At 48.5% G+C, this 27784-nt stretch overlaps 1 long non-coding RNA gene across 28 annotated transcripts in view; it reads right to left on the bottom strand.

Annotated features, from left to right (window-relative positions):
• Positions 1 to 27784, bottom strand: part of LOC111550512 — a 310717-nt gene that overhangs the window by 141383 nt on the left and 141550 nt on the right. For 26 of the 28 annotated variants that reach the window (XR_002734093.3, XR_003309486.2, XR_003309502.2 and 23 more), the window contains exon 3: positions 18445 to 18612. The exons of the other annotated variants lie outside the window; for them this stretch is intronic. This is a non-coding gene — a long non-coding RNA (uncharacterized LOC111550512). The remainder of the gene's footprint in view (positions 1 to 18444; positions 18613 to 27784) is intronic. 28 annotated transcript variants of the gene reach the window in all.

Raw genomic sequence — 27784 nt, 5'->3', positions numbered from 1 at the left:
AGCATAGGTCAGGCATGGTGGCTCATGCCTGTAATCCCAGCACTTTGGGAAGCTGAAGCAGGCAGAATGCCTGAGCTCAGGAGTTCGAGACCAGCCTGGGCAACATAGTGAAACCCCGACTCCACTAAAATACAAAAAATTAGCTGGGCATGGTGGCATGCACCTGTAGTCTCACCTACTTGGGGGGCTGAGGCAGGAGAATCATTTGAACCTGGGAGGTGGAGGCTGCAGTGAGCTGAGATCACGCCACTGCACTCCAGCCCAGGTGACAGAGCAAGACTCTGTCTCAAAAAGGAGAAAAAAAACAAAAACAAAACAAAAACAGAAAGCATGAAGTTTTCTAAGGTTGGTATGGTAGGTGCTAAATAATTATATTCATTTAAATGAATAGATTACAACCTCCTCCACACTAGATCAGCCAACCAACCACTCTGTCCATCCTGTTTGATGCCACGCCCATGTTCCCTTCACCTCACCACCTGTCATTCCCATGTGCCTCTCTGCTTTCTGTTAGGGGAACTCAGCTTTGATCACCCGGCAGGGTTTTTGGTGCCAGGGAATTAGAAACCATGGCCAAGATCTGAGAACACGTCTATCCCCATATCACACAGGTTGCCCGCTGTTCCTCAGCCTTGCCCTGCAGAACGAGGCATGGCAGCGAAGCTGGAAAGTGCCCCCACACCTCCCTGCCTGCCACGCGCCTGCCTGTGTGCACCTCATGTGTGTGCACGTTCAGGGGCTGCAGCGCTATCAGCTGCACAGCACACACTGCAAAGCCTCCCACGGCAAAGAGAAACACTTGCTCCCAGGACCGGGAAGGCCTGAAGAGGTACGAGCTGTTTGGCCCTAGGCAAGTGACTCCTCCTGCATCTCAGTCTGTTCACCTATAAAACGAAGACCATGTCCCCCATCGCCTGCAGAAGACTTTTTTTTTTTTTTTTTTTTTTTTTGAGACATAGTCTCGCTCTGTCGCCAGGCTGGAGTGCAGTGGCGCAATCTCGGCCCACTGTAACCTCCACCTCTCGGATTCAAGTGATTCTCCTGCCTCAGCCTCCTGAGTAGCTGGGAGTACAGGCGTGCACCACCACGCCCAGCTAATTTTTGTATTTTTAATAGAGATGGGGTTTCACCATGTTGGCCAGCATGGTCTTGATCTCTTGACCTCGTGATCTGCCCACCTTGGCCTTGGCCTTGCATAGTGCTGGGATTACAGGCCACCGCATCCGGCCAGAAGACATGTTTAAAGTCATCCCTGAAACGATTCTGAAGAGGGCTTCATATCACAGGCTATCACGGTGCTCTTCCTAGTGCTTGGGAGCAGAGTGTGGATTCTGCCTTCCCCAAGCTGTGCAACCTGGGGCAAGTGACTGGACATCTCTGAACCTGCACTTCCACATATGCAAAATAGGGATGGTACTAGCAGCTAAAGTAGAGGTAAATGGTAGTTGTAAAGGTCTTTGAAAAGCATTAAACCACCATGCAAGCTAGGCCACTGATAACTGGTTAATTACTAGAGAGAAGAATAAAAAGTGATAATGATAAGTGGTGATAATAATAGTAATAATAGTGCCTACCAAGATACTGAGGCCTATGAAAGGCCATTCTTGAAATAAAATAAAAATGAATAAAGAAGAACAAGTTTCTGCTAAAAGGAGGGCTCTAGCTCAAGTGTGAAGCAGACCACGTTTTCATGTTTTGCAGAGAAACATGAGACTTATAAAAAAATTAAGCTGGCCGGGCACAGTGGCTCACACCTGTAATCCCATCACTTTGGGAGGCCAAGGCAGGCGGATCACGAGATCAAGAGATCCAGACCATCCTGACCAACATGGTGAAATTCCATCTCTACTAAAAATACAAAAATTAGCTGGGTGTGGTGGTGTGTGCCTGTAGTTTCAGCTACTCGGGAGGCTGAGACAGGAGAACTGCTTGAACTCAGGAGGCAGAGGTTGCAGTGAGCCAAGATCGCGCCACTACACTACAGCCTGGAGACAGAGCAAGACTCCATCTCAGAAAACAAAAACAACAACAACAACAACAACAAATTAAACTGCAGAGCTGTGTCTTCCCTTCACCACGGAACCTGGAATAGAGGTGGCAGTTCTTTCTCCTGCCACAGCTCCCTATCTGTCCCTACACAGTGTGGAAAGACAGAGTAGACTTTCTTTAGAGCTCCCTTCTTGCCAACCAAGGAAAGGCCTTCAATGGTGCTGGATGGATGATGGGCAGGCCCCTCTCAGCCTAAGCTCCAGTCCCAGCCCTGCCAGCCTGGCTCTGCACCATCCTTCCTGTGGAACAAGCACTAGGGCTCAACCTGGAACAGCCGAGTGCTGGGGCCAAATCCAAGGCTCTTCCCCTTGAGCATGGGTCCCAGATGCCCCTCTCACTCTCCACTGTGACATACTATAGTTGTAGATGTGCCTGTTTACCTCCCCAAGCTCTGCAAGGGCGCTAACCCGGGCTGTCTCTGTCAAGAGGTGGTACAGTATGACAGGCAAATTCAAAGGCCTGGAGGCCAGCTACCTAGCTTCAAATTTAGCCCTTGCAGAAACTAATTGAGCATCTTGGGCAAATTACTAAGCCTCTTGGAGCTTGGCTTTTTATCTGCAGAATAGAAATATATTACAGCCGGGCATGGTGACTTGTGCCTGTATTCTTAGCACTTTGGGAGGCCGAGGCAGGCAGATCACTTGAGGCCAGGAGTTTGAGACCAGCCTGGGCAACATGGAAAAACCCCATTCCTACTGAAAATACAAAAAAAAAAACAGTTAGCTGGGTATGGTGGAACGTGCCTGTAATCCCAGCTACTCGGGAGACATGAGAATCACTTGAACTTGGGAGGTGGAGGTTGTAGTGGGCTAAGATTGCGCCACTGCACTCCAACCTGGGCGACAGAGAGAAACTCTGTCTCGGGAAGGGAAGGGCGTGGGAGGGGAGCGGAGAGAATTACAGACTTTTGGGCATAACTCTCAGGCCCACTGTGTGTTGGCAACTTAGTGTCTTGATCTGAACGACCATGAAGCTGTTTATGGATTTTATTTATCCGATTTAGTATGGAAATTAACATATTTCCCTGTAGAAATTTGGGGCTTGGTTAGAGGCACTGCCCTAGTCACATGGTGTATTGGTCTACGGCTGACATAACAAAGGACTACAGACTGGGTGGCTTTACCAACAGAAACTTATTTTCATATAATTCTGGAGGCCAGAAGACCAAGTTGAAGGTGTTGGCAGTTTGGTGTCTCCTGAGGCCTCTCTTTGGCTTGCAGATGGCTGTCTTCTCACTGTGTCCACACATGGCCTTCCCTCTGTGTGTGCGCATCCTGGTGTCTCTGTCCAAATTTCCTCTTCTTACAGGGACTCTAGCCCAGTTGGCTTAGGGCCCACCCTAATAGCCTAATTCTAACTTAATCACCTCCTTAAAGGCCCTACCTTCAAATCCAGCCACATTCTGAGGTCCTTGGTACTAAGACTTCAACATATGAATTTGGAGAGACACAGTTCAGCCCATTACACATGGTATGATAGGCATACTCCGTTGCCTTTCTGAAATCTCAAAACAGGATAAACTCCCAAACATAATTCATCCTAAATGTTTTGAATAAAGGATGGAGGACCTGGAGGACAGGCTTGTAGGATGGTGCAAAGGATAAATGTGGCAGCACACAGAAAGCCCTGGCCTGTGGTATAGAGCGCACAGCCTCCCAGGACCAAGCCAAGCGCCAGCTGAAAAGCAGTAGCTCAGTCATTGCTTCGTGGAGGAATCCACGAATTCAAACAGAGGCCTCAATTCTTCTTCTACACTGTATGACCTTGTGGAAGCCACTCCCTAGGCCTCAGTTTGTTCACCTGTGCAAGGCAGGCAACTCCCACCTGGGAGAGACACTTGGGGGCTGAAGGACACCCACAGGTAGAAGTGGGTATTTGTTGGCTGGGTGTGGTGGCTCACACCTGTAATCCCAGCACTTTGGGAGGCTGAGGCTGGTGGATCATGAGGTCAAGAGATGGAGGCCATCCTGGCCAACACAGTGAAACCCATCTGTACTAAAAATACAAAAATTGGCTGAGCGTGGTGGCCTGTGCTTGTAGTCCCAGCTACTGGGGAGGCTGAGGCAGGAGAATCGCTTGAACCCGGGAGGTGGAGGTTGCAGTGAGCCGAGATGGCGCCACTGCATTCTAGCCTGGTGACAGAGACTCTGTCTCAAAAAAAAAAAAAGAAGTGGGTACTTGTTGAGTCTCAGTTACAGCAGTCACACAACCACAACAAGACAATTTCATCAAAAGGCATCTGTTCTAGTTAAGATATAGGCATTGTAGGCCTCTGTCATTCCTGAGAATGATTCTCAAATAACATTCTGAGACCCACAAGGAAACTTAAGAGTAACAGAGGTCAGCTTCACCCTGAAAGGCAAGTCTTTTCTTGGAGCCATGTCCACAGTTTTGGTTTCTTTTTGCATATGGTTGTGCCTTACTGCTCATAATTAAGAGATACTCAAGATGATCAGTATTTCAAGTTTCGTGAGTGTTTTCTCCAAAGTCCTGGAGCCAACCTGCCTAGGCCGTGCTTTGCATGTATGTATGTATCTTCTGTAGTTGGGATTCTCCTGGGAAGGAGAAATTATGAACCAGGCACCTACGTGAACTGTAGCAAAAGAGAAGAAAAGGAAACAAATGAAAAGAAGAGGTAAGGAAAGAAAAGAAGAAAACAATGTTCCAGTCATCTAGGAAGTCCACATAGAAATGAGCTCACAACAGATTTCTTGGAGGAGGGAGAAGGAAATGTCTTCTCTAATCTCAGGAGATCTGGGTTTCAGCTCCGATTCTGCAAGTTAGAGCTTCAGTCTCAGCTTTCTTATCTGTAAAATGGAAGCAAATTACCTGTTCAATTTATCTCATGGTTAATTTGGAAGGGGTGTGGATAGTGCTGTTGCTACCAGAGCAAACATTAGAATGGTTTCTGATACTAAATACTAAATAAATGTTACTATAACACTAAATACTAAATAAATGTTAGCTATTATAATTTATTCTTCCAACTATCTTTACGGCCACCCCCTGATAAAGGCATTCCAAAGAGCTTGATTTTTGCAGATGGAGACAAGAGTGGGTTTGAGTCAGGTTCTCAGGCAATCTACAGGCTGATATCTCCAATATCAAGGTCTGTCTGTTCATTCATTTTACACAGAGTCCAGTAAAAACATTCCTGCACAGGGAGGTTGCAGTGGGGTGATCTCCCAGCAGATCGGGGCCAAGATACTCCAGAACAACTCAAAAGGACAGAGATTGTCCGACCCGACCTTCAAAGCAAGAATAAGTAATATGCCATAACCGTCAGTTTAGGGCCAAATTCCAGGCAGGCCCTTGCTCTCCCATTGAGGAAGGACAGAGAAGCTTCTGCCTACTGGAGAGAATGACCTGAAAAATGCAGGCACAACCTAGGTGCAGACACAGCTTGCCATTCTAAACCATGAGACCTTGCTGAGCTTCCCAGACTGTGCTTCTGTTGCCTCATCTGAAAATGAGGGCACATATTACATTTTATTTCAAAGTATGACTATAAAGTCAATGGAGAAAAAAGACTTAGCACAAAATAGGTACCCAAAACATACAAGTTCTTTCTAGAATAGGATGTTTAAAGAAAAAAAAAAAAAAAGGCAGATCTTCAAGACGTAAAGGAGCATCAATGAAATGAGTAAGGAAACCAGGAGACTGGAAACAAGGAAGGGGCTTTGCAGCCCTGGGGAAATTAGTGCTGAGTAAGCAATGAGACAGTGAGTGTTAAGACAGTCTCAGAGTTCAGGGAGCTCAAAGGGCTTTAACAGACATGATCTCACTGGGATTTTTTTATTAGCTTCTAAGACAGGTTAACAGGTTCCTCCATCTCTGCTGAGACAGTGAAACTGTGGGCTCCTCTGGCCTCCCCGGGCACATGGAGGCCGGGGCAGTCTTTCCGAACCTGCTTGGGTGGCAAAGGCCCAAGATCTGTTTCTTGATCTACAGTCTGTCGTGAGCCAGGCATTGCAGAAGGAAATTCATTTTTAAAAAATTAATTTCCTAGAGCAACATTGAAAGAATTCTGTTCTTTGGCCAGGCACGGTGGCTCACGTCTGTAATCTCAGCGCTTTGGGAGGCCAAGGCAGGCAGATCATAAGGTCAGGAGTTCGAGAGCAGCCTGGCCAATGTGGTAAAACCTCATCTCTATTAAAAACACAAACATTAGCTGAGCGTGGTGGCATACACCTGTAGTCCCAGCTACTTGACAGGCTGAGGCAGGAGAATCGCTTGAACCCAGGAGGCGGAGGTTACAGTGAGCTGAGACCATACCACTCCAGCCTGGGCAACAGAGTGAGACTCCATCCCCACACCCAAAAAAAAAAAAAAAAAAGAAAAGAAAAGAATTCTGTTTTTGTTTTTCTAAGGAGCAGCAGCGTGGAAAGAAGGAAAGTTCTGGGATCAACCCTGGGCTTAATTCCCAGCTCAGCTGCTTTCTGGATATGTTTCCTAGTCTGCAAAATAGGGCAAACAGTTCTCCCCATGAAGGGCAGCGCCAAGGACCAGTGCAATGACAAATGTGAGGTTCAGCCACAGTCTAGGCATGTGATGACCGGGGGAGGCTTGCTATTGATATTATTGTCTTCCTTTGTTACATGGTTTTAATTTCTCCTTGTGGTATTCATTCAGCTCTAATCTCAAGACCTTTCTGTGATCTGACGTCCCTCGGATGTCAGATTCATGCCGTGACGCTCTCTTCCTTTTGATCAGCCTGAGGCCTGCATCAACTCTACCCACTGGCCTTGCCCTGGGCTTCCTACCCAGGGCCCTACCCCTGAGCTCTCTGCCAGGGCACGGGTATGACAATGACACGGCAGTGGACACTGCTGTGCAGGGAGCTTCACCTCAGGAATACTGAGCTCCAGCAGTGCACTGGGGTAGTAGGAAGAGGTGGGATGGAAGTTTCCCAGGAGGGTCCTCTCTCTCTCTAAGGAAGCCTCGGTTCCTTCTTCATTAAGACAGAGGTGCCGGGTGTCGTGGCTCACGCCTGTAATCCCAGCACTTTGGGAGGCTGAGGCAGGTGGATCATGAGGTCAAGAGTTCGAGACCAGTCTGGCCAACATGGTGAAACCCCATCTCTACTAAGAATACAAAAATTACCCAGCCATGGTGGCATGTGCCTGTAATCTCAGCTACTCAGGTGGCTGAGGCAGGAGAATTGCTTGAATCCGGGAGGCAGAGGTTGCAGTGAGCCGAGATCACACCACTGCACTCCAACCTGGGTGATACAGTAGGACTCCATTTGGAAAAAAAAAGACAAGACAAGACAGGGGCTTGCATTCCCATGTGATGGCCCAATGGAATGACATAATGTCTGTGAAATGGCTTATAAGCTGTGAAAGTGCTGAGGAGACTGAGCTGTCCGCCATCCTCCCTCCTACACCTCCTCACTACAGGGTGCTCCTCGTGGGCACCTGAATCTCAACTGTGAGGGAAGGAGACATAAAGGAGAATTCCCAGCCCAGGCACTTTAGGGTGAAAGTCAGTCCTTCCAGGTCAGTCTTTAGTTCTGGTGACACATCTGTCTCCTAAGTGACTGCCAGCTATCTCTTCCCATCCCCCAATCAGCTCTTCTCCCAAGAGTCCTTTAAGCAAATTCCGTCTGAGCCCGGTGACCCCTGGCCCCTGGTGCTTATTGAGACAGTGGGAAACTCCTCCACCTTCAGGTTCAGGAGTGGAGGCAGCGTGGGGCAGTGGTTGGAGCTCCCACGCTTGAAGCAGGATCAGCCTCACCTCGGAAACTCTGGCCGCATCTCCCCGCATGGCACAACAGCTTTGTGGCTAAGGGCTGGACAGGCAGATGGCACACAGGAGATGGGACACCCAGAAACGCCCAGGTCTCAGACTCCCACTCCTATGCAGGGACAGTAATAACCACACGTCGCCACAGGACTATTGGGTGTTAACCCCAGGACTTGGCACAGAGCGGCACCCAAGTGAGGTAAGCCGCTTTCTCTGGTTAGCATTCCCACTGTCAAGCCCACATCATCAGTAAAAGGGAGATTAGAAGAGCATGTGTCCCGGAAGTTTATTAAAAGGATTAAATGAGAAGATTCATGTAAAGTGCTTAGCACAGTCTCTGACACTAGTAAGTGCTCAATAAATGAGCGTTCTAATGGCTTAAGTTGGAGGGAAACTCCCGTCCTCTGGCACGTAGCTTTTCCAGGAACCGGGGCCGCCAGGGAAGGTGGGGGACAGCCTCAGCTGGAAGCAGAAGAGTCTCTGGCCTGTGACTAAGGCTCAGCGAGTCAGAATCCAGCTGCTGGGCAGGGCTGGCTTGGGCTGATGCCTGGCCTGGCCCCCGTTCAGGGTGATGCGTTTTTACCGTAAGGTCTGGGTAACTCTACAGCCAGCACTGGGCCTCCCTGTCCCTGGGTGGGGCCTGACACTCACCCATCAACCATGACAGCCACTTCATAAAAGAGGCGGGGACTCTGGAGCAGTGATGGCCCAGTAAGAAAGGACAGATTCACGGGTTTCAGCGTCATCTGCTAAATGCCACGCCCGTTGGTTTAACCATGTGAGAGGTGCTAGTATAGCACGGCAGGTCTGGATGCCAGGCTGAGCTCCGGGACAGGAGCCAGAGTCAATTAATACCAGGGATGGGGGGTGGGGGTGGCTGAATAGGGAGTGGATGCTGATGGGCAGGGGCAGTGAAGGCAGGCTGAGCTCCCTCCCAAAAACAGGAGGGAAGAAAAGAAAGGTGGGGGAGAGAGAGGAGAGAGAGAGAGAGGGAGACAGAGACACACACACACACACACACACACACACACACACACACACACAGCTCCTAGAGTGCAAATGTTCCAAACTCAATGCAGCAAATGGGAGGTTCATGTCACAGGGGGCTGGCCTTCAATGTGTCCCACAAGCCAGCTACTACTAGGTGAGCCCTTCACCTACATAGTCTTATTGTAACAACAGCTGGGACGGCATAGTGATCTGGTGTGTGGGCGCCAGAGACCAACTACGAAGTTCCACGTGTTGACCGGCCCCTTCCTTGGTGACGAATATTGGACAAGTTAATTAACAGCTCTGTGCTCCACTCTCCTCATCTGTAAAATGGGAACAACAGTATCCCCCCTCCCCAGCCAAAGGCTACACATGAGGATTAAGTGTGTTCAGACATGGAAAAGGCTTAAACAGGGCCTGGCTCACAGTGATCCCCCGACGAAAGGCGGCTATTCCTGACGCCTCTTACCACAGCCTGTGAGGTAGAAATTCTCAAGCTTCCTTTTGGAGCTGAGACCAAGGGGGTTCCGAGAGGGTGAGCGACTTGCTCGTGGTCGCTGTCTTGATCTGCCAGGGCTGCTAGAACACATTTTCACAGGCTGGGTTGCTCAAACAATGGAGGTTTATTTCCTCACAATCCTGAAAGCCACAAGTCCAGGATCCAGATGTGGACAGAGTCGTTTCTTCTGAGGCCTCTCGTGGGCTTGTAGATGGTCACCTCCCCACTGTGTCTACATGTGGTCTTCCCTCCTCCTGTGTCATCTTAATCTCTTCTTCCGATAAGGACACCAGTCTGACCGTACTAGAGCCCCACCACGTGAGCTCAGTTAACTGTACCTCTCTAGACACCCTATTTCTGAACACAGTCGCATTCTGAGGTATGGCGAGTAGGACTTCAACCTATGGTTTAAGGGGGACAGAATTCATCCAGTCATAGTCACCAAGCTTCCCTGAAGCTCTCCTGGTGTGGAATGGAGAAATCAGAGCAAACCAAGATCAAAATCTGAGGGCAACCTTGGCTTTCCCCTTCTACATAGAATTGGATGACAGCTAGGAGATGGACCTGTGAATTTTCTCCCCTGAGAAATCAGACGGGACCACCTAGAGTGGGTCTCCTTCCCCCAACGCCCTAGACCTACCGGGGGCACAAGCTGGGGCTCAGGGAATACCTCTGTGCTCCACCACTCGGCTGCTGCTTTTCAAGAGAGGGAAAATGCTGCTACACGCCATCCATAGCCACTGCACAATACCGTATCCCTTTGTCAGGGAAAATAAAACAGAGGGGAAGTCACTCTGGGACTTACTATGGCCTTGGGTCAAAGGCAGGCTGACCGGGGCTGGCAGAAGAAAGCTAAACCTTACTTCTCTGGGATTCTAGGAATTTCAACAAGTGAGACTAACAACAGATATTTTCAGATCAAAGAAAGGCAGTGCGTTCCCAAACTCTGACCCCTGTGCACAGGCTCTGCAGAAAAGCTGTCACTTGGCACTCAGTTTCCTTATGGGTAAAATGCGGATAATAATATTGTCTGTCTGCCTAATTTGTACAAGGCTCTTACAAGAGGGTATAGCACATAGTAAGTGCTCAATAAATGTGAGCTCTTCTTTGTATTCCTGCTTCAAAGTATTTGTAAGTATTTCACAAGATTCAGAAACCTTGTCCCTGGATGGTGATCATCGCCTTTTCTTCACCCATCCATCCACAGACCCAGCTTCTGGTGGGCAGTCACAACACACCTGGCCACGTCCGGAGAGGGCCGGAAACCGGCCCCAGTGTCAAAGCAGCGCAGAGGCAGGGCCGGGTGAGACTCTGCCTGACTCTTCCATTCTCCCAAATCTAAGCTAAGCAGTGATTCCTATGCCCACCTGGGAGAGGAGAAACCTGAGGCCTGCCTTGTAAATCCCCATAGGCTCAGTGTGCCTGGCATTGGGCTGGGCAGGGGGGAGGGAATGCCAAAGAAAGAGCAGTTACAAAGGACAGACCACAGGCCCAGGATGAGGGGACTTTCAAGGGCTTGTTCATGGCTCTGTTTTTGCCCAAACGCTCTCGATCTACCTTTGAGCAACAGTAATTATCTCTTTGCATCCATCAACTTCATTTACCATCCCTGTCCAATTCTTTCCCAATAAGCCAGAGAATAAGAGTGCAGCCATCAAAGGTCAGGTTTTCATGGTGCTGAACCCATTTAACCCAGCTGTGTGGCTCTGAGTAAGCAACCTAAGCTCTCTGAGCCTCCATTTCCTCGTGTGCAAATTGAGGAAAATACTCACCTACTTATTAGAAGGAAAGAAAAGATCGAGTACATGCCATGTGACAGGCCTTCAACAAGGGACCACCTCTTGTCATAAACAAGAGGCATAATCTGAGCAAGTGACCATGGGTTTAACTTGTACACAGGTATTATGAAAACAATGTCTACATTTCAATAAATATTTCTTATATAAATGAACAGGACTGTTCCCAGAGCCTGCTGCTTGGAGGAAACTAGGGAATAAGGAACTCAAAAACAAGGTAAGAGTGTCAGAGCAGGGAAGGGAAGGGAGGAGGGAGGGAGTTGTGACCTTGGGTCAAAGGCAGGCTGACCGATGCTGGCAGAAGAAAACTAAAACTTCCTTTTCTGGGATTCTAGGAATTCCAACAAGTGAGACCAACAACAGATACTTTCAAATTAAAGAAAGGCATTGTTCCCAAACTTTGACCCCTGTGCACAAGGTCTGCAGAAAAGCTATCACTTTGTACTCAGATTCCTTGTAGATAAAATGGGGATAATAATATTGCCTGCCTGCCTAATTTGTACAAAGCTCTTACAAGAGGGTCTAGCACATACAGTAGGTGCTCAATTGTACTCCTATTTAATAGTCGTGCCATCATTCATCCGTAGTCTCTTTCCTTTTCTTGGGAATCAGCATTTTCTCATATACAAACAAGTTACCAAACAATGACGATGGCCACCACTTCCTCTCTCTCATGAGTAACAGGCTACCTGGAAACATTGGAAAGATGGAAGATGCTTTCTTGACATGGGGTTCACCTTCCTACAAATACTTAACCTCCTCCCCCTTCCTCCACTAGACTATATGGCCCACAAGGGCAGAACCATGTCTGTTTTGCTTGCTCTTATGTCCCTAGCACCTAGGAGTGTCTGATATATTAGGCACCCAATACCATCGATTGAATGATTCGTGCCTAATAATAACCCAACAAGCTCGGGTGAGTCAGCAAGGGCAGAAAGGCCAGTCGCCCTAAGTTCCCTGCCTTGGATGAGTGGCTGGTACCCTAACAGACCAGAAGCAATTTGGCCTGCAGGGTTTTCCTGGGTCTGCACTCCAGGGGGCCCTGCCTTGGTGCACTGTCTTGCCTGTCTCTAAACCCCTTCATACACATTTGCCTGTGTTACTAACTCTTTCTCTTTTCTAACCTGCAGGGAGGCTGGTAGCTTTAGTCTCTTACTACAGAGAAACAAAAGGAGGCCCAGAGAGCTCATGGGTCTCTCTCTAGGACACAGAGCTGATCGGGGACAGTGAGTGTCCCAAAAGCCAGGCCTTTGGTTCCACATCCTGTGCTGAGTAAAGTGCTAAATAATGTTGGTTAGTTGAAGGAAAAAATGAACAGCTGGGAACAACAGTGGGATGTGATCATTTTCCAAAGAACTCAGTCCTGTCTATAGCTACGTAACAGAAAAAAATGCTCAGTGGGAGGTCCAAAACTGATACTCAAGGCAACAAAAGGAACAGGGAAAGGAAATCGTTTCAGATAAGCAATGGACAAGACCAGTGTGTCCTCCTAGGTTGTCAGGACACAGACCAGGGAATGTGAGGATTCATGCTGGCTTTGGAGGGCCTTCAGCATGGGGCAGGTGAGGGCAGTCTGCTCATCCCCCTGGCAATCAGGGGAACTACCAGAAATGGCATCTCCCCCATGAGACTGGCAAAAAGCAAAAATCTGACCTATCAAATGTGGGTGACCAGATGGGGGAAAACAGGGCTCTTGTGTACAGTCAGTGGGAGTGTAAATCGGCATGATTGTTCTGGAGGGCAATGTGATCGCATCTTATAAAACAGAAAATGTTCCTTAGCCTCCAAGGCAGCGAAGTCACCTCGGGGTATAAATCCTGGAAGAGCTGTCACATAAATGACCGAGAAAGCACGTGCGGATGTTCCTCCCAGCAGTGTTTGTAATATGAGAGAATAAAAAAGAAAAGAAAGAAAAGAAAAAAATGCATCAAGCACGGTGTCTCAACAGGGGAATGGTTAACTGGCCCTTGAAAAATACTCGGCAACTATTCATTGTTCATTCTCCTCTGATCCGACTTCCCACACACACACACTCACCCCACCCACTTCAGGTTCGTTTTTATGTTTTATCAGCCTATTGCCCTGACCCCCAGGAGAAAGTAGAATTCACATGTGAAAAAGGAGGGTCAGACTCCCTGGAAAGCTTTTCTATGTCCTTTGCCCAGGAGAGGTTCCCATTACAATCGGGCCTGGACCTCAGCCATGAGCATGGGGAGGGAAGGAACCAATTTCATTCCACTTAAACCAATTTGCTGGGCCCAGACAGCAGCTAATGAGCAGCCTGCGCCCTCGGAGTCATCGATACCACTTTCCAAATCAAGTTACCAAATTGGTCTTAAAACCACTTCAAAGGGGCCGGGCTGAGTGTTACCAGTGAGGCATCCTGCCGGCCATATGGCCACGCTTCTTCCCACTGGCATGCTCCTCCTCGGTATCAGCTGCAGAGGGGATGAGCTGGCTGGCTGCTTTTGTCTCTGCTTTGGATCCCTCCTTCCCCTGAATGCCTGATCGTCCATAATGGAACTTGGGTCACCATTGAAAAAAAAAAATGGGACAACTGTGGCAGAGGGATTCACATAAAGGAGGGCCCATATAGGCACCACAGTCACTAACACAACAGCCCAGTGAGGTCAGTACTCTTATTGTCGCCACTTTACAGACAAAGAAACTGAGAGTATGAAAGCTGGGCAAGGTCTCACCATGGCTAGCAAGTGGCATAACGAGAAACTGAACCTGCGGCTTCCTTAAACCACAATCCATACTCAGCCTCTAAGCCATGCAGGCTTTATAGTTTAGATCTTCATAACTTACATTCCCTTCTCTACAATCAAGCATAAAAAATAGTCAAATGGGCCAGGTGTAATGGCTCATGCCTATAATACTAGCACTTTGGGATGTTGAAGCAGGAGGATCGATTGAGCCCAGGAGTTTGAGGATGCAGTAAACTAGGATGGCACCATGGTACTCCAGCCTGGTCCACCCCCATCTCTTTAAAAATAAATGGTCAACAGGATCTTGAACAAGAGCCAAAAATAATTTTCCTTAGGAGGCTTTTTGTTACTAATCATAAATACAACCCCTACTTTTTATAGAGTGCCCATGGAATGAAAACCGCTAGACTATCCTGCCTCTTTAATCACACAAAAGTCCTGAAGTAGATGGGATGATTTTTTCTCGCACATGTGGAGTAATATGCTTGACGTCCTACAGCCAGGAATGGAACACTCATCTTCCACATCGGGGATGAAATTCACTGTAAACCCTCAACTCAGTCTTCTTTTCCCTAAACCCAACTGTCCGTCAACCTGTCTGTCTTCAAGCAGAAGGCTCTGTGGAAGAGCCCGTGCCAACCCTATTAGGTGGTCTCTAGATTAGTGGTTCTCAACAAAGGGAGACTTTTGCACACACATATGCACACACCACTACCACCACCACCACAAAAGAACATGTGGCAATGTCTGGAAACACTTTGGGCTGTCCCAACTGGAAGCTGGGATTGCGATTGACAGTGCTACTGGCATCCTGTGGGCAGAGGCCAGAGATGCTGAGCTACATCCTACAATACATAGGACAGCCCCCACAACAAATCATCTGATCCAAAATATGAGCAGCGCCAAGGCTGAGAAACCCTGCTGTAGATCCCACCTATGTCTTTGCAATTTCTTCATGGTCTTGATATCATACAAAGAGAGTTTCTTTATCAATCAATACAATAAAGTAATACTTACTCATTTGCATTAAAACTGAGCACGACTAATTTTTGCAGCTAATGGACCCACCAGGGCTGGCCAGAATAAAGGACTGGGCTGGAATTCATTGCATGAAATGGTGCTAAGATCACTTGAGAAATGTGTCCTTCCACTTAAGATTACTGGGAGGCTGCTATGTGTCAGACCCCGCACTAGGATCTGGGGATGGCGTCAATGGGCAGGAACGCCCTGTGCGGGACCTCCTTCTGTCCCCTGAGGACACACATCATCTTACTGAGTCACCAGATGGTCCATGGGACATTTCCAGGCCCCCCACAACAGCACATTCTCTTCTTTCAGGACCTCAGGAGAGAGGCTCAAGACAGAACAAAAGGAGACCTGAGAAGATGGGTTACTCAACTCAGAGAGGAGGCCCTGAGGCAAGTCCTGCTCCCTCCTCAGATTTTATTTCTCAAATCCTAAGGAATAATAACCACAGTTAAAATGACAGTTTATACAAATCTCAGCATTGGAGATGAGTTTCATTACAGGTTTTCCAAAGCCACTTCAGAACAGCCACTACCTAAACAGCACTCAGGACAGGAGAGCCGATGCCCTGCTTCAAGGAGGGACTGAATCTCACAGTCTTTCCCACTGAAAGACAATAAAGCTGGGGGCTCCAATACTTAAAGCAAAATGAGGCACCAGCTGGTCAGGCAAGTCAGAATTTGAACCCAGCTCTACTGAATGAGAACCTTCAACACTGACACCAGGTGGCTATCACTCATCCTGGTCAACGGTACATGGTGGACCTCAGAAAGCTCTGGACACTCCCTGGGCCTCAGTTTCAGTAGCTGTAGAATGGTTAGTTATGTCTCCTATGGCAACCTTGGGGGGCTCTTCCAGGTCAAGGGGGAGAGGTGAGTGACATCAGTTTCAATGTATGAAGATGTAAATTAGGTGCTTTCCCACCACTGGCTGTGTAGTTGCCTGCAGGAGAAGCATTAATGAGAGGTGATTGTGGGTCACCAAGAACAGAACAACACCTGATTTCCTTCCTGGCATCACAGGCAGACGAACCTAGGTTGAGATGGCAGCTCTATGACCTTAGGCAAGCCATGGAAATTCTCCACAATCCCTTCCACATTCACACAACGGGGATGACACTTCCCAACGGGCAGAACTGACAGGCGAAAGTGTCCGGCCAAGGCAAACATGGCCTTGTGAGTCTTAAGAGCCACATGCAGAGAGTTACAGAGCTGGGGACATGCGATCACACTCTGAGAGCCCAACCTCTGTGGGCCTGGGGACCTGGGACTCAGGGTGCCCTTGGGAAGGGAGTCGTCCCCTGACAAAAATGGGCCCAAAGGGCTGGTGCCCCGCAGGCTGGTTCAAAGAGCCAAGGGCCCTAAGGAAGTCAAAGGGGATGGTCTCCGGAAGGAGAGTCATGGCCCACTTCCCAAAAGAGAAAATTCCTACCCCACATTCATGGCCCAGAGCTGAGCTGGCGCTGGACGAGGGGCCCTGCAAGAAAGACGGGTCCCTCAGGCCAGAGAGACACTGGTACCAGAGCAGGAGACTGAGTGTGGCCTGGAAAGACATGCATTGCCCTAAATCAGAATAAAATTTGAAAAAGGCATGATGATCACAGTGTTCACATATATACTATAACACCAAAATAATAATAAATCTATAAAAAATAATGCCCAAAAATAGCAAGCTGGCTAAATAAAGCACAACATTTCTACCACTACAGTAATGACGGCAAACATTTACTGAGGATTTACGATAGACCAGATCCTATTAAGTTGACCTTTTATAGGTCAACAATTCAATGCTGCCAAATTCATATGGCTCAACATAATATTTTAAGTGCTTTACACATATCCATTCACTTAATCATCACAGCAACCCTTCTGAGGTACTGTGTCAGAATACCTGCCACACTCCATTCCAATCAAAGAGATGTCCATGTTGGAAGTTCCTGGAACCTGTGAATATGTTGCCTCCCATGGCAATGGAACTTCCTAGATGTGATTAAAGTAAGGACCTTGAAGTAGGGATTATTCTGGATTATCAGCGTGGCCCCAGTCCAATCACATGAATCCTTAAAATTAGACAATCTTTTCTAGCTGAGATCACAGAAGTGAAAAGAAAGAGGGAGAAGAGATTTAAATCCTAAAAGGAACTGGACCCACCATTGCTGGACCTGAAAATGGAGAGAGGAGGCCATAAGCCTAGAGGGGAGGCTTCCAGAAGCTCAGTGCAACTGGACAGCCAGCAAGAAAACAGGATCTCAGTCCTACAACCTCAAGGCAAAGAATTCTGCCAACACCCAGAATGAGCAAGGAAACGGACTCTCCCCTGCAGCCTCCAGAAAGGAAGGCAGCCTACAGGCTCCTTGATGTTAGCCTGGAGAGATCCGTGTCTGACCTTTGCCCTAGATAACTGGACATGAGCTGGGCACAGTGGTTCACACCTGTAATCCCAGCACTTTAGGAAGCCGAGGTGGGAGGATCGCTTGAGTCCAAGAGTTCCAAGCTAGCCTGGGCAAGATAGTGAGACCTCGTCTCTACAAAAAATACAAAAAATTAGCCAGGCGTGGTAGCTCACGCCTGTAGTCCCAGCTACTCTGGAGACTGAGGTGGTAGAATCCCTTGAGCCCTGGAGGTCAAGGCTGCAGTGGCCCAGGGTCAAACCATTGCACTCCAGCCTGGGTGACAGAGCAAGACTCTGTCTCAACACCGTCCCCGCTCCCAAAAAAAAAAATTATGCATGAATATATTACAGTGTATAAATGCTAAATTTGTGTTAATATTTTATGGCAATCATAGAAATTAATAAGTGGGATAAAAAGCATTCGTAGCCACACTTGGAGGCAGATGAGAATATGAATCACAATGCCCAAGGTCATTCAGCCATCAAGGAGCAGAGCCAGGTCTGATCAGCTCCTGGGACCTCTGGCCTGCTGTTCAGCTCTGTAGTCTCATGGAAGAACAATTCCAAATCCAGTTCCCACATGGCAACACAAAGACTGTATTTTGGGCTGACTCTACCAAAAGTTAGGCTTTAAAAAAAATGCAGTCATTATTTTCAGTAATTAAAATTGTTAAAAGATCTTGGCCTGCCCAGGCCTGGATGATGGCAATAAAAATGTGGCTAGAGATGAACTAGCATAGGGGTTGGTGGGGGGGTGGGAATAGTGAGTCTAAAGAGACCAGGCCTGGTATTCAGCAGGAACTCACTCACCTACAGTGGTTTTGTGAAAGGCTGAAATGGTCCCATAGCAGCGAGTAAACAGATGCCTCCCCATGAGGGCAACTGTTACCCCCCTGTGTCTAGGCATGTTCCCTGGGGGAATATTCTCTCACACACCTCCACAAAATGCAGGGTTCAGGCCTGATACAGAGTCTCAGAACCCAGCATCATGTATCCCAATGCCTCAGACTCGAATATTTGACTATCACCCCCAAGGGATCAGAAAGTCAGGAAAGTTAGAAAACAGCGGGCCCAGCAGGCAGGTGCCTTTGGACTTACCTAGAAGAAAGGAAAAGCTCTGCTTTGGTCAGGCCTCTAAAGATATGGAAAGTATGTGGAAAATGTATAGACCCTCAGGCCTGCTTCAATCATCTCTTCATCTTCTCTGTTAGCACACGGCCTCCGGTAAGCCACTTACCTCTCCAAATCTGTGTCCTGGCTATAAAATGGGAACACCAAGGGAGCCATGTGCCATGCAGCTCAAAGGGGAAATGATTCAGCCTCCACTTAAAGTACCATCACCATAGCTGTATGTGCCAAGGACACCTGCGCCACCTCGGGAGAAGGCTCCAGGGAGTGTGGTCAGCTGCAGAAGCAAAAGGTATGAGTGTCAGTGCCCTGGAGTCAAAGGCAGGCCTCACAGAGCACAGCACTGCCAGGGACTCGAGGCTTTGAGAGACCCCACACCCGGCTCCCGTGCTGTCTGACATGGCTTTTCTTCAGCACCTCCACCTGCCAGACCATACCCTGTCCACCTCTGCTACACCTGAGGTCCTAGGCCCCCATCCACAAAGTCTGTGTGACTTAACCATCCCATATCAGGGTGCAGGGCTACGGTGCTGGTTGGGAAAGGGCCGCAGCCCCACGTTTGCACATGGAACCCTTAAAAAATGTTGGTCAAATGAGAAGGCAGGTGAAGACAGGGGAGAAGAGCCACTGGGTTGGCAAGACAGACCCCAGCTCTTTCTTCCTCCATAACCACAAAGCCTTGGCCTAGAGAAAGCAGAAGCAAGAAGACCCCTTGGTCCAACCCTCATAGTCCAATTTAACTTCCCAGATAGAGAAAGTACACACCACAAAAGGGAAGGGGCTTCTGAGATATCACCCAGAAGTCTTAAATTGCTGCATCCCTCTCAGCCTCAGTTTCCTTATCTATGAAATGGGCATGCGGCCCTCCTGTGCACCTCACCAGAGGAAGGACTGCTCAAAGGAGACGCTCAACAAACCTCCCTGTGTGAGCATACATTCTGCCACAGGATGACTGCGCCATCGAGCAAGACCCACTCACTTGCCACACACAGACCCTGGGAGAGAGGAACGCAAGGGCAATAAACCTAAGATTTTGGACATTAGTAAAACCAGACTGGAATCTTCATTCATTTTCAGGGACACTTCAGTCTTTCTCTTCCGCGTCCCCTGGTGCTGCAGCTTTGAAAACAAATGGCATTTCTTTTTAAGGTGTCATTTTTCTTTAAACACCTTAAGAAAAAATGTTAGAGTCCCAAAGGGATCTTACATATGAGTTCTTGTGTAATCTGTTTTGCTAGAAGCTTTCAAATATATATATTTTTGAAGCCACAGGATACAGCCCCAGGGTGAGGCCTTGGGTTCCTATCAGCAGCCCCTCAAGGCTCTGGGAGCATCTCTTCTTTTCATCTGGAGCAGCTGTCCTTGAGGAACATGCCGTGGACACAGCTGTCTGAGATGAGTAAGCCTCATCTCTGGCCAAAAGGAAACACACTATGATTTGGGGTCTCTCTCTGTCTCAGGATGGGGCTTCCTCGGAGGCCTGAAGCCATGCGGGACAGCATCCTTTCCGTGGAAAGCGCTGAGATTGTCAATCTCGCTCACATTTGATCAGGGCTTGTCGCCTCTTCATGGCCCCCCCGCTGATGAAAGCAGGGCTGGCGCTGTTTCTGGAATTGATGTGAGGAATACTGCTCCTATCCCAGCCCTAGGAAGAAACGATATCGTTCTCCAGATGCCCATGCTCCTTCTGCACACCCCAAGGAGGTCACTTGAAGAGGTTACAAAGCCAGTGATTCCCAGCTGGCTTCTGCTGAGGGAAAGAGACTGATCTTGGAAGAATCAGACCAGGAGCCTGATGAGGAAAACCGAGGGACTCCAGTGTCAACTTCCGCACAGGCTCTGAACTAGACGGAGCATGTAGCATGATTTAGCATGACAGAGACTAAATTCTAGCTCTGTCACTTTCACAGTGAGACTAAAAAACGTCTTCCCTCTCTGGGCTTTGGGTTTGACTTCTGTAAACCACGGGTAATAAATAATGCCCTTGTTCAATGCCCATAAAGATTGAATTGAATTGGGGCCAGGCTCACTCCTGTAATCCCAGCATCTTCCTTCAGAAGGAAGAAAGCATAATCTATAGGCTGGCTGGCTCTACACAGCAGCAGGCATCACAGGGAGTTTTTGTCTGCCTTTGCTTCTGAAGGTTAACCCACTACCTATTGAGAGAGGCCAGGTCGGTCTCTCTCTCTCTCTCTCTTTCTCTCTCTGTCTGTCTCTGTCTCTGTCTCTGTCTCTGTGTGTGTGTGTGTGTGTGTGTGTGTGTGTGTGTGTGTGTGTGTGTGTGTGTCTTTTTGCCTGGGGTGGGCATTTTCATTCAGGCAGGTGGCACCCTGCCCAAGGAGCATGGATCATTTAAGGCCAGACTTCGAGACTAGCCTGACCTACATGGCGAAACCCTGTCTCTACTAAAAATACAAAAATTAGCTGGGCGTGATGGCACACACCTGGAATCCCAGCTACTCAGGAGGCTGGAGGCACGAAAATCACTTGAACCCAGGAGGCAGAGGTTGCAGTGAGCCAAGATTGTGCCACTGCACTCCAGCCTGTCTAAAAAAAAAGAAGAAAAGAAAAAGCATGAATTAGATAATGAGCCGAAGCATCTCAAGATGTGCACCCAAGACTCATCAGTTCCCTTGCCCCTGCTGTCAAATTAATTGCAGTTTACTCGTAGAGGTAAAGAGGGTGCCCAGAGCAAAGGGATTGAACCAGATAACTCAAGGTAATCACCCAGGGGATGATGCGGGCTGCAAGCCTGAGGGGTTAGGTGACTTGGTCTGGACTTAAAATGGAGATAGGGAGTTAGATACCAGCATTCATTTTTCTGATTTACAAATCCTTTCCTGCATAAAACTCTTCCAAGGCACATATGTGAACATACACAGTTATGCTTCAGCTGGTCCCTCTCATTCAGAGAATCCAACCAAGGGCACACAGGCTGTTTAGGGAGAAAAGGTTATTCTGTGGCACAGGTGGCTCTGCAGAGGTGGGTGCCATGCCAGGTCCCATGGGAGGGTATGTTCCTAGCGAAGAGTTTAGAGCAAAGACCTGCTCAAGTTACACTAGGGGTGAGGTTCCTTCTCGAAGGCACCCTCAAGCAACTGCTCACTGGAAGCAGGAGAGGAAGTAGCTCAGCCCTGAAGGCTGCAAGAGCTCAGCAGTGCCTACTACCTTTGTTGACCTTTGAAGGTGGACAGTTATGGCAGGAGGGAAATGATTTCTCCAAGGCCAAGACATGGAGCTGTAGGACGCACGGATCCAACCACGAACCAGATTCAGAGAGTGTCAGGCCAGCACTGGGGCGGCCGCAGGAAGCCAAAACCACACCCAGCACCACCTTCCTCCTTTCTGAGAAAGGCCATCAAAGTAATATGAGAGCAGTTGGCACGAAGGAGTGATCCTCATTCGATACAGGAGAGTTCTAGCCTGGGTACTTCAGGGCTACAGTTCTGCTTAGAGAAAACACTGCCGGCCGGGCGGGGTGGCTCACGCCTGAAATCCCAGCACTTTGGGAGGCAAAAGCAGGCAGAACACCTGAGGTCGGCAGTTCGAGACCAGCCTGACCAACATGGAGAAACCCCATCTCTACTAAAAGTACAAAATTAGCCAGGTATGGTGACATACGCCTGTAATTCCAGCACTTTGGGAGGCCGAGGCGGGCAGATCACCTGAGGTTGGCAGTTTGAGATCAGCCTGACCAATAAAGAGAAACCCTGTCTCTACTAAAAGTGCAAAATTAGCCAGGTGTGGGTGGTGCGCACCTGTAATCCCAGCTACTCGGGAGGCTGAGGCAGGAGAATCACTTGAATCTGGGAGGCGGAGGTTGCCGTAAGCCGAGACCGCACCACTGCTCTCCAGCCTGGGCAAAAAGAACAAAACTCCATCTCAAAAAAAAGGAAAAAAAAAAGAGAGAGAGACAGAAGACACTCTGTCCAACTCTTCCCTCAAGACCATTCCTCACTCAAACCCCTTCCATCCTCACCTAGCCATCCCTGACAAGATTCTCAATCTTGGCCCACACCTCCCACTGACACCTCTCAGATCATGAAGCTACCAGTTACTCCAGCTACTGGTCAAATCCACCCCTACCAGGATGATCATTACAGCCAAACTCATCAGAACACGTACTGCATGCTGGACACCATTCTCCGCTCCATATGGAAGAGGACCTGACTTTGATAAATGGTCACGATGACCCTCTGGGATACATAGTGTCCCATTTTACAGATAAGAACACTGAGGTTTCTCAAGATTAAGTAACCTCCCACGATTGTGCAACCAGAGCTCCTGCTCTGTGCCATTGGGCCATGCATGGCTCACCTTCTTCTGGGCTTTGGACCAGACCCCTGAATACATATGTGACTCTGTCATCTATCAGTTGTGTGACATCAGACAAAGCACTTCATCTCTCTAAAACTTCACTTCTTCCTCTCCAACAGGGGATCACAACACCACCTGCCTGAATGAAAATGCCAACCCCAGGGAAATACACACACACACACACACACACCCCTCAACCTGGACTCTCTAAATAGGTAGTGGGTTAACCTTCAGAAACAAAAGCAGACAAAAACCTCTTGTGATATCTGTTGCTGTGTACAGCCAGCCAGCATATAGATTTTGTTTTCTTCCTTCTGAAGGAAGAGGCTTAAAAGAAGAACTTAGGAAAGGGCCTGGTTGGATAACAGAGCACCCAGGAACAGCAGTTAAAACCAAACAGAACTCTGATCTCGTTTCTAGCCCAACCGCATCTGGCCCCAGGAGCAACCAAAGTGGAGACTGCCTAAGCAATTACCAAATTTTATCAGTTCCACTCCAGCTCCAGGCTCTCCAAAAAACCACTGACAAGTCAAAGCCAAGAATTTAGCAGCTTCTCAACTCTTCCCCACACACCTGGAGGTAGACCATTATCCCAGGCAACAAAGTCTTCATCCTGTTAGAAATCTATGAAAGGAACATGTAAATAAAGGTTGCAGAGATAAGGAAGCCTGCCATGAAGGAGTCAGTTTGGAATCTCCAGCCCAGAAATTGGGAGAAATGTTCCTATTCACTTTCCTGACCTAAGACCATTCCCGGAGTCCCTAAACAAAGGCTGGCCATCTCTTTTGCCCCTATCTTTGGCAAACCTATTTCAAAGATCACTGAGGCACTTTCAGACCAATTTCCTTCCATTCAGAGACAGCCCAGACCATCCTCGGGAGGAAGACACCCAGAGGGAAGGCTTCCAGGGCCCAATGCCTCAGCAGTCCCCACCCCAGTCCCCACCACCACACTGGTGGCTTGACGAAGATGAGGATGAGGCTGTCTTATTTATCGCCTTTACTAAGACAGGTACCTGAGACAAAGTAAGTGTTCAATAAATTTTTGTTAAACGATGGAATGTGCAGCATCCTTCCCCCAAAAAGAACTGCATGGAGTCACCTCTACTCAATAAAACGCCCAACCAGCGACGGAAGTTTCTTTGCCCCTGTGAAAATATGAAAGGCCCTTTTTCAGTCACCTTAGCCGATAGCCCTTACTAGGGAAAAGGAGACCCTTCAAAGGGCAGTGAAAAGGGCTCAGTGTTTTATCCTGTAGCTGAGCTGATGGCTCCAGCACCTACAATGTTGACTTGTGAGCAACCTGCAGCTCTGTAGCTGTCACAGCTAGTTGAGAGTTAGCTGTGAGGCTGGAACCCTGCTGAAGGCTTCACACGCCCATCTCATTTGACAGTCTTGCTTTAGAGGCTCAAACAATAATTCCCATTTCATGGATGAAGAACCCAGGATGTAGAGAAACTGTTCAAACTTTCCTAAGGTTGCTCATCTAGAAAGCTATGGAGGCAACATCCCCACCCAGTTCTGCCTGGCTCCTATGCCCAGGCTCTTACACTGCTTTGGAAGCAATGGCTAGCCCCAGAGAAAACAGCAAGCAGGTAGAAACAGCACATCCTTGGCCTCTGGCAGCTGTCTCCAGAGTTCCACCAAACCCACAGAGGCTTCACCTTGCCCCTTCCAGCATAAGGGCATCATCCCCTCACCAGTCTCTCTCCCGCCCACCCTGTACACAGCACACATCTCACGCACAGGGTCTCCGCTTTACGATAGTGTGCCCAGCAAGAAACTATACCCACAGATTTGTGCCTCTCTCCACAGGAAAGCAGAGAACAGGAATGAGTTCTCTTTCTAAATGCAGGACATAGTAGTGCCCAACACACAACAGGCACTTTAAAAATAGTCATGAAACTGGCCAGGTGCAGTGGCTCACGCCTGTAATCCCAGCACTTTGGAAGGCTGAGGCGGGTGAGTCACCTGAGATCAGGAGTTTGAGACCACCCTGACCAACATGGAGAAACCCCGTCTCCACTAAAAATACAAAATTAGCCAGACATGGTGGCTCACGCCTGTAATCCCAGCTACTCGGGAGGCTGAGACAGGAGAATCAGTGCAACCCCGGAGGCAGAGGTTGCGGTGAGCCGAGATCATGCCATTGCACTCCAGCCTGGGCAACAAGAGCAAAACTCCATCTCAAAACAACAACAAAAAATTCATGACACTGAGTTAGCTAATAAATTAATTCCCATCTATAAAAGAGCAATAATATGCCCTTTTATAGCCTCCAAGTTTGTTGGAAGGAAAAAATAAGATAACCCATGAAAAGAACTGCTAAGATCCAAATTGCTGTACATAAATCCCTAATCCCTGACAATCCTTAAGACTGATAAATAGAACAGAAAAATTGAATGTGAAGATAACCTGGCACAACACTCCACATGCATTGGAGATAGATACGCATATACATGAGTGTAGGGGTGTGTGTGTGTATGTATAGTCAGAGATGTGTATATCTAGCAATATATCTACCAACTTATTGAGATAAAAATAAAAAATATGTATTATAAGATAGAAACATAATGTGTATTATGTTTTTATTTTTTATTTTTAATTAGCAAAGAAAGAAGGGGCCTTGGATGTGGAAGGTGAAGTTGTATGTAGCTTAGTGTCCATCAGGTACCATGTCTATGAATAGCGAATCTGCACAGAGTTCACTGGGAGTCCAGTGACGCACCCATAGCAGGCTGGGACTCAGCCACAGAGTGGGGAGTTGGATAAAGCAGGTGCTGGGAGGAGTAAACGGGGCTGATTTCCCTTACTGCTCACCTGTGAAGTCCTGCAGACAGGATAGAAAGAAAACTCATGCGACAATAGTTCTTGCATGCCCTCCAATGTTCACGCCTCCTTGGGATAATCCATCTCAGACTTCCCAGGGAAAGCCATCATTATTCATCCCTTTACCAGGAGAGGGGCAGAAGGGAAGGAGATCATACCTAAAGCAGACACCCGTTAGTAATGGGAGAGGGGCAGAAACATGGACCCCCTGTCTCCTTAAGGCCAACCCCGCCCTGGAAGCGCCTTATATCCATGGCTGGGCCTCACCTGCCTTGAGTGCTGGCACCAGGCAAGTGGTCTGGGAGCGCATGGCATTCCCAGCAAAGAGGTAGGCCCCGCTCCTGATATTCCCTCCCAGCCACAGACTGTCCACCGCCAAAGGCCAGGCCCTCCATTGTGGTGTTCCCAGGAATCTGGAGAAAATTCAATAGAGGAAGCCTGAGGATGGGGTGGGAGGAGGAAATGGGGCAAAGAGGCCCTGCCAAGTTTTCCAGAGGAAATGAGTAACCCGTTGTTATGCAGTCACACAGCGCCAAGCGAGGAAGTGGCATTGTCTGGGGGCCAGCCGCGGGACCTGACATAATAGGCACCCCTCTCACTTTCTGGCCCTGGCCGTGTTTGGGGATTGGCAAAATCATCTGATGAGCACCTCCAGCCTGTGTAAACACTGGCTTTATTAGGGTGGTGGAGAGAGGTCTGGACGGGAGTTCTGCTTGGCTTGCGCTGAGTGAAATCAATTCCCATGGCCTCATCCTGCAGGCTCCCATCCGTTGGGTGGCAGTGCAGCTCAGTGGTTAGCCCCGACTCTGAGGCCAGGCTGCCAGCACCCATCCAGATTCCAGCTCCACCACTTTCCAGCTGTGTGAACTGAGCAAGCTGTTCAGCTGCTCTGTGCCTCAGTTGCCTTGTCTATAAAATGATACTATTTGACCTGACTTCTAGGGTTACAGAGGATGAAGCAGAATCATACACATACAGTGCTCAGGACAATACTTTGCACAAAAATAAGCTTTCAATGATGAGCCAGTCAGGGTCCTGGAGATAAACATAGTGCCCCCGCCTTCAAGACAGGAAACAAAATAAGTAAAATACAGGGATGGGGCCTGCATTTAGTAGAGTCTGCACTGGGTTTGGTGGCTGGGCAAAAGAGAGGCAGGGCAATCACTTCCCCCCAGCACCCTGGAAACACAAATGGAAAAGGAGTCTCCCTGGGAGCAAATAACAGAGGAGATAAGCTTGGAAATAAGAACCACCAAGTTCTTGGCCAGGCACAGTGACTCACACCTGCAATCCCAGCACTTTAGGAGGCTAAGGTGGGCAGATGGCTTGAGCCCAGGAGTTTGAGACCAGGGTGGGCAACATGGTGAAACCCCATTGCTAAAAAAAAAATACAAAAATTAGCTGGGCATGGTGGAGCGCACCTGCAGTCCCAGCTACTAGGAACGCTGAAGGGGAGGATCCCTTGAGCCTGGGAAGTTGAGGCTGCAGTGATGGCACCACTGCACGCCAGCCTGGGTGACAGAGCAAGACCCTGTCTCAAAAACAACAGCAACAACAAAAACCCCATCAGGCTCTTGCTGGAGATATAGGAAGATTCTAGCCAAGTTTAACAAAACCTTGAAATTCATTCCAATTAAACTCCCAGAGTCACAGTCCACGACATCATGATGAACCTGAAATATGCTATAAGGGGGTTCTCAGCGGAGTCTGTAAATCCACCCACTGCTCTACACGGACAGACCTGGGCATGTCAGTGAAGGGGTACAAAGGGAAAGAAAAACCCTTGACGCCCCAGGAACTGGTACCTTTACACACCCTGCTGGGGCCCCTACATTCCTATTCATAACTCATATAGACGTAGATACACACACACACACACACACACACACACACACACATATGCACACACACACCATCTTTGTTTTGAAAAATAGGGAAACTGAGACACAGAAAGCTTATGTTCCCTGACTGAAGTCAAACCCTGAGTAAACTTAAAGGATCAGAATTCAAACCCAGGTTTATTTTATTCTCCACTGAAAAGGTTTCTGCCGGGTATGATGACTCACACCTGTAATCCCAGCACTTTGGGAGGCCGAGGTGGATCAGTTGAGGTCAGGAGTTCGAGACCAGCCTGGCCAATATGGTGAAACTTTGTCTCTACTAAAAATACAAAAAAATTAGCCGGACGTAGTGGCGCATGCCTGTAATTCCAGCTAATTGGGAGGCTGAGGCACAAGAATCGCTTGAACCCAGGAGGCGAAGGTTGTAATGAGCTGAGACCACGCCACTGCACTCCGGCCTGAG

This window comes from Piliocolobus tephrosceles, chromosome 7 (genome assembly GCF_002776525.5).
Source record: "Piliocolobus tephrosceles isolate RC106 chromosome 7, ASM277652v3, whole genome shotgun sequence".
Classification (NCBI taxonomy): domain Eukaryota; kingdom Metazoa; phylum Chordata; class Mammalia; order Primates; family Cercopithecidae; genus Piliocolobus; species Piliocolobus tephrosceles.
This window is presented reverse-complemented; position numbering and strand designations above follow the sequence as displayed.